This window comes from Oryctolagus cuniculus, chromosome 21, assembly GCF_964237555.1.
Source record: "Oryctolagus cuniculus chromosome 21, mOryCun1.1, whole genome shotgun sequence".
Classification (NCBI taxonomy): Eukaryota; Metazoa; Chordata; class Mammalia; order Lagomorpha; family Leporidae; genus Oryctolagus; species Oryctolagus cuniculus.
The window spans coordinates 1,780,766-1,795,701 of NC_091452.1; the positions used below are offsets into that span (position 1 = coordinate 1,780,766).

General features: G+C 59.0%; 1 long non-coding RNA gene across 1 annotated transcript; it reads right to left on the minus strand.

Moving 5' to 3' along the window:
- Window positions 1-327: 327 nt before the first annotated feature.
- Window positions 328-5,093, minus strand: LOC138847363 (uncharacterized). Its single transcript, XR_011385114.1, has 3 exons — window positions 4,970-5,093; window positions 630-813; window positions 328-534 (listed from the first exon to the last, which is right to left on the minus strand). It is a non-coding gene; the product is annotated as an uncharacterized lncRNA (long non-coding RNA).
- Window positions 5,094-14,936: the final 9,843 nt, after the last annotated feature.

Sequence of the window (14,936 nt, forward strand, 5' to 3'; positions counted from 1 at the left end):
GGGCGGGATTTCCTGTATAGGAATTGTACCCAATCCGGGGGGGAGGGGACCTCTGTCCTGCCAAGGGCGATTGGGTAGTTATAGCATCATTCATGGGCCATACAAAATTGTCAACTTAAAGATTAGCCTGCGTCAGGTGTCTCACCTAGGGTGCCAGGGCGGGGCCAGACCAGGTGGCTTTGCAGGCCTGGCACAGCCTGCAGGCGGGACACTCCCACCCCTGCCACCAGACCCCAGATAGCACAAGCAAAGAATTGCAGAGCCAGCGGCTGCAGGACGGGGGGGGGGGGGGGCCGGGGGGGGCCAGTGGCACTGTGGGACTGACACTCCCGCCCCTCTGGCTGGCTGATCCTCTGGATCAGTTTCGGCTGCATGGTCCCGACAACCGCCCTGACTGGCTCAGTGCGGCAGCTGGCGGGCTTCATCGCGATCGCTCACCCCGACGGCGCCTTGGTTCACGGTGGCTCCTCCTGCCTCTGGACTCAGCCCCTGAGCGGTCAGGGACGCCTGCCTACACGCCTGGCTTCACTTCACCTGCCAAGACGGAGGAGGAAACAGCTCTGAACGTGAGAAGATGGGGCTTGGCCGGGCATTTGGCACAGCAGGGAAGACACCGCCCGGACGCCCACCTTGCACATCCGAGGGCTGGGGTGCAGGACCCGGCCCTGCTCCTGGTCCCAGCTTCCTGACAACACACACCCAGGGAGGCGGCAGTGACGGTGCGGTGCTTGGATCCCTGGCACCCATGTGGGAGACCTGGACGGAGTTCCCAGGCCCAGCTTCAGCCTGGCCAGGCCCTGTTCTTGCAGGCATCTGGGGAGTGAACCAAGGGGCGGGGCTTTCTCCCCCCTCCTCCCCTCTCCCCCCTCTCTCCCCTTTCTCTCCCTTCCTCCCTCTCTCCCCCCCTCCCCCTCTCTCCCCTCTCTCCCCCTCCCTCCCCCCTCCCCCACTCCCCCCTTCCCTCTCTCTCTTCCTCCCTCCCTCTCTCTCCCTCTCTCCCTTCCTCCCTCTCTCCCCCTCCCTCCCCCCTCCCCCACTCCCCCTTCCCTCTCTCTCTTCCTCCCTCCCTCTCTCTCCCTCCCTCCCTCTCCCCCCCTCCCCCTCTCTCCCTTCCTCCCTCTCTCCCCCTCCCTCCCCCCTCCCCCACTCCCCCTTCCCTCTCTCTCTTCCTCCCTCCCTCTCTCTCCCTCCCTCCCTCTCCCCCCCTCCCCCTCTCTCCCTTCCTCCCTCTCTCCCCCTCCCTCCCCCCTCCCCCACTCCCCCTTCCCTCTCTCTCTTCCTCCCTCCCTCTCTCTCCCTCTCTCCCTCCCTCCCTCTCTCTCTCTCTCTCCCTCCCTCCCTCCCTCTCTCTCTCCCTCTCTCCCCCCTCCCTCCCTCTCTCTGTCTCTCTCCTCTCCCCCTCCACCTCTCTCCCTTTCAAATAAAATAAACAATTTTTCAATGTATGATCTTCAGCCCTGGCTATTGCTGTCATCTGGAGAGTGAACCAGTGGATGGACGATCTCCTTCTCTCTATTTCTCCCCCCGCCTCTGCTTTTCAAATAAATTAAAACATTTTTTTTTAAAAAAGAGAAGGTGGGATCTTGAGAGCAAGGCACTGGTTAGTCATCACCTGTCATCACCACCAGCATGGTCACATCAGTAATCGACACCCATCCAGCAACTGATGGGGTTTGCCGTTTGGAAGTGCAGTGAGCGGCAGGGAAGACGGTCAATCACCCTGCACCTTCCGGCAAATCCGGCCGAGCCCCTGCAGCACGACCAGCAATTGGTGGTGATGGTGATGGTGGTGATGGTGATGGTGGTGGTGGTGGTGATGGTGGTGGTGGTGATGGTGGTGGTGATATCAATGGTGGTAGTAATGGTGAGGGTGACAAGGATGATGACCTACTCCCCATCTGTTTTCTCTTGTATACTCACAGACTCCTTATCTTGGAGGATTCCTGTTCCTCCATCACTCTCAACTAGTCATTCAGAAAACATGCACAGGGCACCTACTATGCGACAGGCACTATTCTGAACACCACCTGGTCCCATGTGTGTGCCCGAGAGGAAGAGACCCCTGTCTGTCAGGAGCTTAGATTCTTAAAGGTGAACAGACAGTAAGAAAAGTAAATAAACACATCAGCAGGGACTACAGAATACAGGATGACAGAAGGTGACAGTGCTGTGCACAAAAGAAAGGGTAGGGCGTGCTGAGGAGGGAGGGAGCAGTGGCGGTGGTGGAGGTGGCAGCATCTGGAGAAAATCAGACGCTTCATGGGAGGTTCCAGCTCCTGGTCACTACCAGTCACAGAGATGTGCGTGCAAGCCAACAGCATCCTCCCCAGAGCCCTAGCGGATAAAGGTGCTCCCACTCTGCTGGAGTTGATACCCTGGTAGGATGTGATGCTCCCGGGGTAGGATGTGATGCTCCCGGGGTAGGATGTGATGCTCCCGGGGTAGGATGTGATGCTCCCGGGGTAGGATGTGATGCTCCCGGGGTAGGATGTAACACTCTTGTGGTAGGATGTAGTACTCTTGTGGTAGGATGTGGTACTCTTGTGGTAGGATATAACACTTCCATGGTAGGATGTGACACTCCTGTGGTAGGATGTGATGCTCCCGTGGTAGGATGTAATACTCCTGTGGTAGGATGTAGTACTCTTGTAGTAGGATGTAATACTCCTGTGGTAGGATGTGACGCTCCTGTGGTAGGATGTGACGCTCCTGTGGTAGGAGGTAGTACTCTTGTGGTAGGATATAACACTCCCATGGTAGGATGTGACACTCCTGTGGTGGGATGTGTTACTCCTATAGTAGGAGGTAACACTCCCATGGTAGGATGTAGTGCTCCTGTGGTAGGATGTAGTGCTCCTGTGGTAGGATGTGTTACTCTTGTGATAGGAGGTAATATTCCCATAGTAGGAGGTAATACTCCCGTGGCAGGAGTAACACTCCCATGGTAGGATGTGTTACTCCTGTGGTAGGATGTGTTTCTCCTGTGGTAGGATGTAGTACTCCTGTGGTAGGATGTGTTACTCTTGTGGTAGGAGGTAATACTCCCATAGTAGGAGGTAATACTCCCGTGGTAGGAGTAACACTCCCATGGTAGGATGTGTTACTCCTGTGGTAGGATGTGACACTCCCGTGGTAGGATGTAGTGCTCCTGTGGTAGGATGTGTTACTCCCGTGATAGAATGTGACACTTCTATAGTAGGAGGTAATACTCCCATGGTAGGATGTGACACTCCTGTGGTAGGATGTGTTACTCCCGTGATAGAATGTGACACTTCTGTAGTAGGAGGTAATACTCCATAGTAGGATGTAGTACTCCCATGGTAGGATGTGATACTCCTGAGGTAGGATGTGATACTCCTGTGATAGAATGTGACACTTCTGTAGTAGGAGGTAATACTCCCATAGTAGGATGTGTTACTCCTGTAGTAGGATGTGATACTCCTGAGGTAGGATGTGATACTCCTGTGGTAGGAGGTAATACTCCTGTACTTTGCCACAGCACAGCCCCTGTTTTCCTGCTTTCAATCCATCCTCCACACAGCTGCCCTCCCTGGGCACACACTCTATCCAAACCTGAGCCTCTTTTATAGAGATTCTGGGAACAGATTTCCGGGGGGAAATTTCTGAAGATAAGTGACCTGGCTGGTTTCTCTGGGCTCTATCTAAAGACTCAGCCTGCTGCCTTCTGTATGGAAAGCTCCACTCCACATCAAGTTTGCCTTATTTAGTGGTGTTTGGGGCAGCATTTGTAAATATAACTGCAAATTAGGCCCTTAAAAGTTAATAATCGCCGGTTTCCAAGTCCACTGCCAACATCCTCATCCAAACCAGCACAATCTTTCATCTGGAGGACGCGTGACTGGCTCTGCCACTTTCTGTCCCGCGCCCAGCAACGCACAACCCGATCATCTTGTAAGAAGGATCTTACAAAGCCTCAATCAGGTCACGTCACTCACGCTTTCCAACCCTCCGGGAGCTTCTCACCCCATCTTCAGTCAAGTCCGCACTTCTCACTGTGGCTCATGGAGAGCGCACACTCTGGCTGCCCTCTTTGGTCTGACCTGTCCTCACGTCTTACTATCTCCAGCTGCTCATTGCTATGGACTGAGTGTGCCTGGCCCCCTAAAAACTGCCTGTGGAGGCCCTGGTCCCTGGTGTGATGGTGTTAGAACGCGGGGCCCAAGGAGATGACCGGGACACAACAGTGCAGCCCTCGTGAGTGTGACTTTAAGAAGAGTTCTAGTGGCTGGCGCCGCGGCTCACTAGGCTAATCCTCCACCTGCGGCGCTGGCACTCCAGGTTCTAGTCCCGGTCAGGGCGCCAGTTCTGTCCAGGTTGCCCCTCTTCCAGGCCAGCTCTCTGCTGTGGCCTGGGAAGGCAGTGGAGGATGGCCCAAGTGCTTGGGCCCTGCACCCCATGGGAGACCAGGAGAAGCACCTGGCTCCTGCCTTCGGATCAGCGGGCTGTAGCAGCCATTTGGGGGGGGGTGAACCAACGGAAGGAAGACCTTTCTCTCTGTCTCTCTCTCACTGTCTAACTCTGCCTGTCAAAAAAAAAAAAAAAAAAAAAGTGTTCCAGTAAGAGGAGTAAGAGGTGATCTGCCCCTTCCCTGTGAAGACTCAGCAGGAAAGCACCCGTCTGGAACTCGGCAGAGAGCGCGCGTCAGAGCCTGACCGTGCTGACACCCTGACGGGGGCTTGCCAGCTTCCAGAACTACGAGGACTACACCTCTGTTGTCCAAGCTGTCCACCCTGCGGGGCTGTGCTGCAGCACCCCAAGCCCACCGAGACACTCCCCGTACCCAGCCTGTACCCCGAGCCCACGGAGACACTCCCCACACGCAGCCTGTACCCCGAGCCCACCGAGACACTCCCCACACCCAGCCTGTACCCTGAGCCCACAGAGACACTCCCCGTACCCAGCCTGTACCCCGAGCCCACCGAGACACTCCATCCCTTCCCTCACTCACCACGGCCACACCCCCGTCGAGGGATGAACCTTTTCCCTCGTTCTCTATCAACAGTGTCAGGTTCCGCTTGTTTCGTCAAGTGGGCACTTCAGAGAGAACTTTCCCAGACGAATCAAGAAACCTGGACAGAAGGATGACAGAAACGTCAAAATCACTGAACACAGTCCAGCTACTAGGAAAGTGTTAGACCAGCACTTGAAACAAAGTAGACGAGCACTTGAAACAAAGTCAAAGCAGGAAACAGACAAGAAAAGATGCCCAGGCCTGGGACCCGCCGCTGTCCGTCCCATTGGTTTCCACAACGGCATCAGCTGTGCGCCTGAACCACAGTGAGCTCTCTCCTTCTCTCTGGGTGTAAGCTGATTCTATGAATTAGCTATAAACACGCCACTAGTTGAAACAAAGAATCCAACGGAAATTACAGAGCTGAAAACCAGACAAGGGAAATGGAAACCCGACTGTCAGACCTGAGATGGAGCAGTAGGGATTCAGAGCAGAACAAGAGGGCAAAACTGTCACACCAGGGAGAGAGCAGTGCCGGGGGTTTGCGGTGCAGCCACCGAACAGTCTGTCACCAGTGCCCCAGAGAAGAGGAGGAGACTGGGCGCTTGGTGAAGAAATAACGCCCGGAACCTTCAAAGACCAGCATGTGAGCCTACAGGCTGCGCAGGGGAGAGCTGCCCTCCCAGCGTGGGTGGCGTCTCCAGCCCACCCCGGGCCTGAGGAAGGCAAACCGGCTCTCGCCTTCAGCTGGGACGTCCTCCTCCTGCCGTTCTGGGACCTGGGAGCCCGGATCTGAGCCTGCAGGCCCCAGGACTCACACCAGCGGCCCCCGAGGTGTCGGGTTTGGGCGCGGGCTGGGAGTCACCCCAGCAGCTCCCCTGGACCCCGGGCCGCCAGGCTGGACATGCCAGCAGCTTTCCCGGCTCTCCAACTTGCCAGAGCACAGCACGGGCCCCATCGGGCTCCGTAATCACGTAAGTCAACTCCCACATCAACCTCAGACGGACGGACGGACGGACGGACAGACACCCTGTTGGCTCCGTTTCTCTGGAGAACCCTGACGGATACAGAACCAGAAACAGGAGACCGAAAGCTAACAGGCACTCTGGGCGAGCAGTGCCATCAACCATCTGGATCCAGCTGACGTTTACGGGACGCTCCCGCCCAGCCGCTGCACGACACACACTCCTCTTAAGGGCACAGGAGGCACGCCCAGAACAGGCCACATCCCAAGCCGCATGATACAGTTTAATGGATAGGGAAGCAGTGAAACTGTGCAAAAAAATCTATGAAATTGATCTAGAAATCGACAACAGGTACACACACACACACACACACACCCCGATGACTTGACAATTGAAACACAGACTCCAGATTGCCCCGTGGGTAAGACACCCACTCTGGACGAACCCGCGGGCCACAGGGGGATTCTGGAGGAAAACTGGAGACTGTTCTGAACTGAGTGAGAATAGAACACAGCATCTCAAAGCTGGTGGGGCACAGCTAACGCAGGGCTCCCAGGGAAATTTACGGTACCGAGTGCTTACACTAGGAAAGCTTCAATGGGTCAGCTAAGCTTCCACGTTAAGAAGAGGAGGATACAAACAAAACAAACCTAAAGCAAACGAAAATGAAGAAACGCACTTGTTGTTAACAGTTTCTGAGCAGGGAACCTGCTGTGAAAATTAGGGCGTAGCAACAACCCGCCCCCTAGGAGACGTCTGGTTCTCACAGGACGGGAAGAGCTGCCCACTGTCCCTTCCAGCCGTGGGCCCTCTCCTTCCCGTTTCTCCAAGCAAATCGAGTTTCGGCCACTGCCACCGCGCCCTCCTGCCGCTCTCCCGGGGCTCCTCTCGGGGTTTTCCTGCCCAGCTTCATCTTGAACCCAAATCCTCCCCAGCGCAGGACAAAACGCCTGTGTCCCAAACCCTACACGTTGGACGCCGAGACGCCGAGACGCCGAGACGCCGTGTCACATGGCTGGCGTGCTCCCTCTTAGCTAACACTTCTGGTGAGTCTGTGCAGCAGGTACCACTAACAGCTGCTGTATTCTGAGAAAGTGAGGAAACCAAGGCAGAGAACCGTTCAGTAACTTGTCGGAGAGCACACAGTGACGGACAGGGCGCCAGGGCACCTAACCCAGCTGGCCCGGCTCCAGTCAATGCACCCACAGCTCTGTGGCCACCCCCATCTGTGGCTTATTAAATTCTGCCTGCGTTTTGAGGGTTTTTTGTCCTTATCGCAACTCCCTTAGTAGATCATCTGTTCCCAGAACACAAAGGCCAGGCCATATCAGCTTTCTATTGAATCAGGTCTAGACTTCCTGTGGCTCTGTGGGGAGGAGGTGGGGCGCGAGGACCAAAGCCGCGGAGCGCTGATCTCAGAGCATTGCAGAACAAGTGATGCTGGCCCTTGTCCAGCAGAGAAAATCCCGGAGCTCCCCCGGCTCCGAGCTACCTCAGGCTTGAGACTGCTCAGCACCGGTCTTGCATCCGCAGCCGCCTCCTCCCTCCCTCAGCAAAGCTGGTGCCTGGTGCTTGGCGCCCTGCGGATGCCTCCGCCACAGTGGGTAATCAGGGTCGGCAGATGACCTGATCCCAGACTTGTCAGTCACCAGACCCTGCTCCCGGCAGACCCTGCGTGCTCGAGCCGCGTCCTCTGCTGTGCTACCTCTTCAGAGGACTCTTTATTGAACACCTGCTGCATCCTGGTGCTTCTTCCCTGCACTGAGGACGGAGCAGGCAGAACCAGGCGTCTGAGGACCGGGCACAGGGAAGCTGCAGGCTGAGCCGAATGCTTTCAACACAGCAAAGGCCGTGTGCGTCCACAGCGGGGGGAGAGGAGGGCGGCCGTGGCTGCATGGTCAGGGAAGGCCTTGCCACGCAGGGGACGGCTGAGCTGGACCCCAGCATGAAGGGACATCCACCCCCGAGGTGCGGATGAGCCCAAAGCTTGTGAGGCTTTGGGCAGCCGTGGAGCCAGCTCAGAGGAGGTGGGCCGTCTGCAGGGCTGCCACAGGCTGGGCTGGGGTCACTGTCATGGGAGTCACAAATGGCCGGGAGGAATTAAGGAGGAGCAGGCTTTAGCAGTTGGCATTTTCCCAAGATCCCTGTGGCTGATGCATGGGGAGCAGGTGACTGGGGGTGGGGTACCACTTCAAGGACATCAGACAAGAAGGGGGTGCCCCCGGGGAAGGGCAGGTAGCAGCAGCCGCGACAGACGCAGACCACCGAAAATGAAGTGCAAGGCCTGAGGATGGACGGATGAGGCTGGGAGAGGGCCTGGGGGTCAGCAGGGGCTCTGAGCCCGGGGTGCCAGCGAGGAGGAAAGAGCTGAGAGGATGAGATGTTGACAGCAGGGGTCAGAGCTGCCAGGAGGAGGACCGAGCCCACCAGACTCTGGGGAGCTCCGTGGGGGGTCCTTTGGGGCAGCCCAGCTCCATCTACCGCCATGCTGGGTCCTACAGGATGGCCCTACACTGGGTGGTGGCAGGGGGTGGGGGGTGAAACAGGAAACAGCACTCCTGGGCTGGCCAACCCCAGGCTCCAAGCGCGTCTCTGCCCCACAGAGTTCCCGTATCTGCCCCTCGTCCACTCCACGTCGTGGGCCGGCGAGCTCCTGGGAATTCGTACGTTGCCCAGAAACACCTGCACAGCTCGAAGCATCCGCGCGTGCCTTGCCTGTGTCCCTACGCGGGGTGGCCGTGCCAGCTCCCAGCCGCTCTCCCCGGCGTCCCCTCGGTGCCTTCCCGGGAGGCTCCCCCCTGTTTGTTTGTTTTCCATGTGCTGTTTTGCTAAGTGTCCCCGGAATGCAACGCTCTTGCCAATCGAGCTGGAACTGAGCGGGAGGGAGGCGGCCAGCTGTGGGGTCAATTCCTTAAAAGTCACTTTCAACGGCAGGAAGGAGGCGCCCGCTCTGTCTCCCTCTTCTCCTTGCTGTCACCAGCCGTGCAGAACAGGAGCAGTCAGACCCCGGGTCAGCCTCAGGCCCAGGACCTGGAGAAACTCCCGGGCTGGTGCTTGGACGTCGCTGGGGGCCGCCGGCCCGGCTGGCGGAGGGCGCTGGGGCGGGAGAGAGGCGAACGCCTGTGACCCTTGCGTTCTGGCTGACAGAAACCTCATCAGGGTTCATTTTTCTCTCTGTGCTGTGCTTTATCCCAAAGAAGATGAACCGAAGTTCCATTCGCAGAAGGCAATTCTCCTTGGAGTTTAGTCGATGACACGGCTGAGGGAGCCCTAAACCGTCGGCAATGCCGTGGGAGGGGCCGTGCAGCCTCCCAGCTCCTGGACTCGGCTCCCGCTGGGCCCCGTCTCCCACCCAGATGCACCAGACGCCAGCAGCGCCCCTGAGAGCCCGTCTGAGAGGAAGGTGCCCAAGGGCCCGGCTCTGCTCTCACGGGAGAGGGGAGGGAACGTGGCTGGACCTGGGATGGCGCTGCTGATGGGGTGGCACCGAGTGACAGCCCAGGGCCCCCGGGGTGGACCTGGTGGGGACAGAGCAGAGTGAGCGCCAGTGTGCACACCCTGCTCGGGCACCACACTCAGCCCCGGCTGCGAGAGGACGTTCGTTACCCGAGTGTTGACCGGAGGGGCCTAAGCCTTGCTGCTCCCCTCCCCCACTCGGGATTCTCTGCCCTCCCCGGCCCACTGCTGCCCGTCTACAAACCACACTGCAACAGCGACCAGACATGGTGGGGGGGGGGACACCCTGAGCTCCCCCAGTGGCCTCCCGCCTCCACAGCTCCGAGTGGCTCCCTGTCGCTAAGGGAAAGTGCAGCTGTCGGGGCCTCTTGCCTGCCCCTTGCCTGCTGCCTGCCGGGGCGCCCACCTCACCCCTTTCCTGCCATCATCCTCTTTACGTCCCTTGGGCTCTGAGCGCATCGTTGACGCCGCGTGTGCCACGTCGGTGTGGACAGCGATGGCTCCGAGCCCGCCGGAGCTAGTCCCGGTGCACTGTTGCTGAGAGCACTGGCTTAGGTTCCCTCTGCCTCGAGGGCTCTGAGAACGGCGCTCCCAAGCCCGGTGCTGGCAGGTCAGGAAAATCCGCCCACAGCATCAGCAGGGTCAGGATGAAAACCTCTCAGGAGCACCAGGGCTGCGAAGGAGGCTGCAGGCAGGAGAGAGGAGCAGAAGCCGCTGTTTGCAAGCAAGCAGCAAATCGGCATTTACTGTACGGAAGACACGCCTCCATTCACCCTGCAGGAAGGGCCGCGAGGTCAGCAGGAGCAACGCCAGCGCAGAGCCGCTCACGAGCGAGGCTGGGTCTGTGAGCAGCCTCGTTTTCCTCGGAGCAGGGAAGGACCCTGAAGCCGTGCCTCTGCAGAGCCGCTGACCCAGACGGCCTGGGCACTGCAGGGGAGATGCCAGACCCCGCCGCTTCGATGCGTTCTGGAAGGTGACAAAACGCACCCAGCACCGTGGTCTTTGGGAGACTGTTTTTTAAAAATCCATTTATTTATTATTTTGAAAGTCAGAGTTACAGAACAAAAGGGAGAGACAAAGAGAGATCTTCCATCCACTGGTTCACTCCATAGATGGCCTCAACAGCTAGGGCAGGGCCAGGCCACAGCCAGGAGCCAGGTGCTTCAACCTGGTCTTCCACATGGGTGCAGGGACCCAGGCGCTTGGGCCACCTTCTGCTGCTTTCCCAGGCCATTAGTAGGGAGCTGGATCGGAAGTGGAGCAGCCGGGACATGAACCAGCATCCTCATGGGATGCCCATGTTGCGGGAGGCGGCTTTACCTGCTAAGCCACAGTGCCAGCCGCGCTTTGGGGATTTTCAACAGCAAGCATGGTGCTGGCTTGCACTCAGTCAGACGCGATGCCTGTGGGTTCCTAACCAGAGGCCCCACGCAGTCCTGGCAGAAGTGGGTCAGACCTCTCCCCTTCCTCGCGCCATCTTCTTCTCATCCCAGGGACAGCGTGGTCCTCCTCCTCCTCTTCATCACCATCCTCTTCAGCTTCATCCTCAAGGCACACACGTAGGAGCAGACTGTCCCGAGTGCCCATCCACAGCAGCCCCACGCATCCTTACCCAGAGACACTCACGCTCAGGACGAGTGTTCAGTGTCTGGAACTGCTCCGTGCTCCGTGTGCAAGGATTCAAAGACTGCAAACCCTGTCCATCCTGTAGCATCCTCTAAGGCAACGCTCGTCTCTAACCCACAGAGCGCCTTCAGCTTCCTCCTCGGCTGGAGCCTCCTCGCCGGCTCTGACGGCGAGGCAGGGAGAGGCGCCGTTCCCAGCCCAGGGAAGGCCCCAGGCCGGGTGCCCTGCAGGCCACTGCTCAGACAGACTGCACGAGGTGTCTCCAACATGAGCCTCCAGGCGGGCAAGAGCACTTTCAAAGCCAACAGGCAGCGCAGGCGCTCAAAGGTTTTCAGAACACAGAGACTTCTCTATTTGAGGGGAGAAAATGATGAAGTTGGGGTGATTAGACACAAACTTTTGGCAGAGGCTGAAAATGACAAATACAGACAGGAAAACACAAATGTGGAGCCAGTGCTGTGGCGTAGCAGGTAAAGCCGCCCCCTGGGACGCCGGCACCCCATACGGGCGCCAGTCGTGTGCTGCTGCTCCGCTTCCGATCCAGCTCCCTGTTGGTGGCCTGGGAAAACAGCGGAGGGTGAACCAAGTGCCTGGGCCCTGCATCCGCGTGGGAGACCCGGGTGGAACTCCTGGTCCCTAGCTTCGGCCTGGTCCTGCCCTGGCCAGTGTGGCCATGTGGGGAGTGAACCAACAGATGGAAGACCTCTCCCTGTCTCTCTGTAACTCTTCCAAATAAATAAATATTTTAAAAAAGAAAACATAAATGTAATGAGAAGGCAGCAAAGCATCCCTCTCCGATGTTTCCAGTCCCTCTTTGTTAATGTGATTGCAGAAGGTGTTGAGAGATGGGCCGTGCTATGGAGAGCAGACCCCCAGGCTGTCTGTGCTATGGAGAAGAGACCCCCAGGCTGTCTGTGCTATGGAGAGGAGACCTAGGCTGTCTGTGCTATGGAGAGGAGGCCCCGGGCTGTCTGCGCTATGGAGAGGAGACCCCGGGCTGTCTGTGCTATGGAGAGGAGACCCCCGGGCTGTCTGTGCTATGGAGAGGAGACCCTGGGCTGTCTGTGCTATGAGAGGAGGCCCCGGGCTGTCTGTGCTATGGAGAGGAGACCCCGGGCTGTCAGTGCTATGGAGAGGAGACCTAGGCTGTCTGTGCTATGGAGAGGAGACCCCGGGCTGTCTGTGCTATGGAGAGGAGACCCCGGGCTGTCTGTGCTATGGAGAGGAGACCCCCGGGCTGTCTGTGCTATGGAGAGGAGACCCGGGCTGTCTGTGCTATGGAGAGGAGACCCCGGGCTGTCTGTGCTATGGAGAGGAGACCCCGGGCTGTCTGTGCTATGGAGAGGAGACCCCGGGCTGTCTGTGCTATGGGAGGAGACCCCGGGCTGTTTGTGCTATGGAGAGCAGACCCCCAGGCTGTCTGTGCTATGGAGAGCAGACCCCCAGGCTGTCTGTGCTATGGAGAGGAGACCCCGGGCTTTCTGTGCTATGGAGAGGAGACCCCGGGCTGTCTGTGCTATGGAGAGGAGACCCCGGGCTGTCTGTCCTATGGGAGGAGACCCAGGCTGTCTGTGCTATGGAGAGGAGACCCCCGGGCTGTCTGTGCTATGGAGAGGAGACCTAGGCTGTCTGTGCTATGGAGAGGAGACCCCGGGCTGTCTGTGCTATGGAGAGGAGACCCCGGGCTGTCTGTGCTATGGGAGGAGATCCCGGGCTGTCTGTGCTATGAGAGGAGACCCAGGGCTGTCTGTGCTATGAGAGGAGACCCCGGGCTGTCTGTGCTATGGAGAGGAGACCCTGGGCTGCTCCTGCTGTTACCACAGCCAAACACGAACTCACGCTGGTGTCCATGCAGGGAGTGGCTTAGTTAGGCTGTTCACACGCCACTCACACACCGTGTACTCACTGTGCACACACTGTCCACACACCATGTGCACACCACGCATGCAGTGCTCACACATATTCACACACCACGTACATACACCATCCACAGGCTGCACACTGTGGGCACGTCGTTGGTGTTTCCTTTCCTGGTCTTCTACAAGGCTGGGGTAAACAGTGAGGACAGGCAGAGCATCCCAGAGCGGAAAACAAGCTCAAAGCGGATGCTGAAACACAGAAGGACACACCAGACGGAGATGAAATCCGACCGGGGAGGCCCCTCTGTCTACGGGAGGAAACTTCCCGGAGGGGAAGCCGTCGGTCCTTCCTGGTGGGTGTGGCTGCACCAGGGCTCGGCTGATGTCCGCAGCCGCCTGCCTCCCGCTCGGGCCGCTTCACTCACATCCCCAGACCTGTTCCGACACACATGGTAGAGCGATTGCGGGGCAGCTGATATCCTCAGGCCGAGGCGTGGGGGCGGGGGCACGTGGGGGCACACGCAGGAACGCCATCTTTCCAAAGAGCTGCAAGTCTGCCTCACCGCAGCCACACGGGGGACCCTCAAGGCAGGGCTGCCAGGCCCTCAAAGACTTGAGGACCGCCGTGCCCAGGAAATGGAGGCCAAGGCTCCAGGGAGCCCCAGGCGCTTTGCCAGGGGCTGCGTAGGCCGAGGGGCTTCCTGTCTTGCAACACCAGCAGGTCAAGGTGGGGGTAAGGTCTTGGGGCACCAACTGGAAGGATCTCCCAGATGCGATGCGTGGAGGAGTCACGGGATGAATAGAGGACCAGCCAGAGAGCACTAATGCAGACCACCCACACACGGGAAGGCCCGGGGAAGGGTCTCAGACAGGCAACTGGGGGGAGGCTGTGCCTCTGGGTGGTGGGGGCGGGGCACACTTGATATCCTTCCCCGAACCGACGGCTCCAGTAACCACGGCCCCTCTGCCGACGCCAGCTCGTGTGGCCGTTCGTCACCTCACTCAGCTTCTGTCTTCAGATCCACGTAATTTCTCCGGACAACATTGATGCTGTGAGCACGAGTGACAGCAGTCACCTCCCCCCGCCCCCACCCCAAAACCGCGAAACCAGGCAGAGCCTGACTCGCAGCCAGACCCAGAAAGCCAAGGCTGCTCCTTACTGATTTGCAGATTCTAAAATAGCAGATGAAAGAGGCCCTCTCTCTCTCTCTCTCTCTCTCGAAGAGGCGACCTCTACTTACCTCTATATTTAGCGAGAGGCTCCTCAGTGCCCCGAATCTGCCCGCGGGGGGGGGGTGGCGGGGGGAGGCCACGAGGCTGGGGAGCGGCTGCCTCTGTGTTTGGAAAACCACAAGGGAGGGCCACATTTTTTTTATTGCCCGGCTGGCACTTGCCGGAACCGGCCGTCACTCAGAAGGAGCCTCGCGGAAGGTGGGGGCCGCGCCCAGGCGCAGAGGCGCCATCGGGCAGCACACGGCCCACCCGGCCCCGCAGAGCTCCGGGGACGACTGAGTGTGCTCTGAGGACGGCAGCCTTGTGGACTGGGGCGCCACACACCCTCACCTGCTTGGGGGAGCAGCCCCCTGGGGATTGGACCTGGCAAATGAGCCCCAATGAGGGGCGACGTCCACCATGTGCGCCGATGTTCCCACGTCTCCCCTCCGACTGTGCCGGGAGGATTGTCTCTGACGCAGCCCTGTCCCCAGCCCAGAGCGCAGGGCTCGAGCCACCCAGACACCTGGCACCGGGCTCCGTGGGCCTCGGGGAGCGGTCTCGGGCCCTCGGGCTCCTGGCCGGGTTTCCAAGGAGCTGCGATCAGATCAGGCCGGGGCAGCGGGGATGGGGTCTCTGAGGGCAGCGTGAGGACTGGTCCTGGCGGTGTAGGAACCGGAAACCGCAGGGCTGAGAGCCACCGACAGCCCCATGCGTGGGAGGCCAGACAGCTGCGATCTGCAGTCTCTCAACCCCGCACGTGGCCAGGACAGGGCCGCTCACCACCGCGTCACACTGCGCGGATCACACAGGCCCGCATGGCTGAGAGCAGAGTGACGGGGCACC